Here is a 3,621-nt window from a genome sequence, read left to right on the forward strand (position 1 = left end):
ACTAAGAAATCCAGTTGGCTAGAAGCAACGTGGAAACATGAAAGTATTTCCTTACCAGCCTAATTTTATTTTTTGTTGATATGCAACATGTTTTTTTGCTAGTACTTCATTTTTCTCATTGGAATTCATTTGTGCATATCGTTCCCTTTTCCGCTCACGTTCCCTTTTTGTGATTCTTCCCTTTCCGTGCTATGCATCTCTGCATTTCGTTCCCTGCTTCGTTGCCTCTTCAAATCATTTGGAAATATGGGTGTTGTTTGAATGCTGATTGATGTGGGTCCATCAACAGTTTCTACACATCAAAAAATACAAGGAATGTATCTATATCAGGCATGAATTAGTAGATAACCGCATTAATTTTATTTGAAAATCGGCTGCCTTTATACCAGTTGATGATGCTTTGTTGCTCTTTAGATGACACATGAGTCTGTATGCATTTGATATGCTTGAGTTTCACCGTAGTCCACATTTTCCTTGTTTGTAGCTGTGTATCCTGGTTAAATCCAAAGATCATGTGGATTTAGCTACAACATCCATGAATTAGTAGACAGTTGCATTAATTTTCTTACAAAATTAGCTGTCTTCGTACCATTGACTATGCTTTCTTGCCCTTGAGATGAAATATGAGCTGTATGCATTTGGTATGCTTGATCTTCACCAGGGTCCACATTTTCCTTGTTCGTAGCGGTGTCTCCTAGTTACATCCAAAGATCATGTGGATTAGCTACATTAGAGAAGAATTAGTAGATTGTTGCATTCATGTGGATTAGTTGCATTATAGACATGAACTGTGCAATGGTGGGATTTAGCATTGTACTTTTGTCAAATACAAATACTTGTATGGAGCTAAATTGCGCCTTTAACAGCGGCCATGATTTGTAGTTGAGAGAGTGCAGATGGACCTCCATGTGACTCTGATGTGCATGTAACAGAAGGCGTGCATTGTAGCTTAGCTTTCTTTTGTTGATAGGATTCACGACGCTTCCTAAGCATCTCATCTTTCTTATCTTTATCCATTTCTGCATATATTCATCGAGTACGTTGTCTATTCGTTCTTTGGCATCCGTAAGTTCCCCTCCATTACTGTTATCGATGACACCTAATAAAACACAAGACACCATCAGTTGTTGAGCATCTATTGAATCACTCACAAAAAATATAACATAGTTTTTTACTTGTGTTGAGGATGTTGGACAAATCTTTGAAAGGAGTACGTTCACTTGATCGTGTCGGCGAATCCATCTGCAATGTTAAAATTGGCAAGGTTCCTCAAATTTTATTTCTCAAAGTCTCCTGAATGTACTCAGGAGTTAATTGTACCCTGTGGTTGATTCTTCTGAGTTTGATAAGCTACTTGAGAAAAAGCAATTCAATTAATTTTTCTCTGCACCAGATAGACAGATAAGCTACTTGATACCCTACTAATAGCATGCTAGCACAAGGCCGATGAATCACCATTGACAGAGATCGGCGACCGGGGACCCTGCAGCTTAAGTTTCCGCTCGTCTAATGGATTTTCTTGCATTCTGTCAAAGGTATATAGACAACTAATGGCCGTACCTATGCTACGAAAGCTCAACTGGATATGATTTATCCTGACAATGCCATTTTTTCAGTTAAGGTGATTTGACTTACTACTGCGTCAAACAATACCTGGAATGCTGGAGCTATGGCGAGAAACAATGGCGTGAAGGTTCCTGTACGATGATGGCAACGAGCTGATGCGACGGCGGGCGCGTTCAGCTGGCGAAACTCGGAGGCGGCGACCGTAGGCGGTGACCGTAAGCGGTGCGTGACTTCAGGAGCAGCAGGCGTGGGCGTCGGGCGGCAGGCGGCGGACGAAACTCGGAGGCGGCGATCCTGGCGGCGATCCTGGCGGCGATCCTGGCTACAATCGGAGGCGGCGCGTAAATTCAGGAGGCTGCTCGTGACTTCACGAGGCTTGCCATACCTTAAAGCACACGCGGGAAATAGAATCATGTTTGGTTACATGGGAAAGGAAACGTTTTTATGGTCAGTGCGAGTGAAGGAATGTAATGCGATATGTGATTGTTTCATGCGATCTCCGATTGTAATGCGATCCATGGTGAACAATTTCCTTTCCTGGAATGTGTCTGTACTTGCCTATTTTATTTGCCGTGCTGAATTTGTTCGAGGCAAGGTGGGAGGGCAAAAACGTCTCATCAAAAATATGCTTGACGAAACCCCATACCGGAGGAAACAGAACACGTTCCTCCTTTTTATATAGTAGAGATATATTTTAATCTTTCTCTCTCGATCTATATATATATCGTTGGTGGCCAAAAAACACACTTATATATACGCATGCACTTTATGCGCAAAGGCGCGGGTGCCTCTAATAATGTGTGTGTGCACTCGATCGATGATCCCTAAACCTTAAACCCTAAACCCTAATCCCTAATCCCTAATTATACCCTAAACGTACACCCTAAACACCCTAAACACTAAACCCTAAACCCTAGACCCTAAACCCTAAACACTACACCCTAAACCCTAAACCCTAACCCTAGACCCTAAACCCTAATTAAACACTAAACCCCAAACCCCAAACCCTAAACCTTAAACCCTAGACCCTAAACCCTAATTAATTAACCTTAACCCTAACCCTAACCCTAAAACCCTAGCTAGCTAATCCTAAACCCTAAACCCTAATTAAACCCTACATATATATATAGGCCAACGACACTAAATTGCGCATCTCAAGCAGGCGACCAACTAATTAGCGCTAATAAATTAATTAACTTTGTTGAATCTTGACAAGTTCTCTCGAATGAAAACACATTTGATTAAGTTGCCTCGTAATATATATACAATTAGTGTGCATGCGCGCATGGCATACCTTGCACATATCATTCGTGCATATATTTCAATATATATATGAAAATATTCTTGGGGATAAATATATATATTTCAATCTTTCTCTCTCGATCTATATATATATCGTTGGTGGCCAAAAAACACACACTTATATATACGCATGCACTTTATGCGCAAAGGCGCGGTGCCTCTAATAATGTGTGTGTGCACTCGATCGATGATCCCTAAACCTTAAACCCTAAAACCCTAATCCCTAATCCCTAATTATACCCTAAACGTACACCCTAAACACCCTAAACACTAAACCCTAAACCCTAGACCCTAAACCCTAAACACTACACCCTAAACCCTAAACCCTAACGCTAGACCCTAAACCCTAATTAAACACTAAACCCCAAACCCCAAACCCTAAACCCTAAACCCTAATTAATTAACCTTAACCCTAACCCTAACCCTAAAACCCTAGCTAGCTAATCCTAAACCCTAAACCCTAATTAAACCCTATATTATATATATATAGGCCAACGACACTAAATTGCGCATCAAGCAGGCGACCAACTAATTAGCGCTAATAAATTAATTAACTTGTTGAATCTTGACAAGTTCTCTCGAATGAAAACACATTTGATTAAGTTGCCCCATAATATATATACAATTAGTGTGCATGCGCGCATGGCATACCTTGCACATATCATTCGTGCATATATTTCAATATATATCTGAACATATTCTTGGGGATAAATATATATATTTCAATCTTTCTCTCTTGATCTATATATATAT

This window comes from Lolium rigidum, chromosome 6, assembly GCF_022539505.1.
Source record: "Lolium rigidum isolate FL_2022 chromosome 6, APGP_CSIRO_Lrig_0.1, whole genome shotgun sequence".
NCBI lineage: Eukaryota > Viridiplantae > Streptophyta > Magnoliopsida > Poales > Poaceae > Lolium > Lolium rigidum.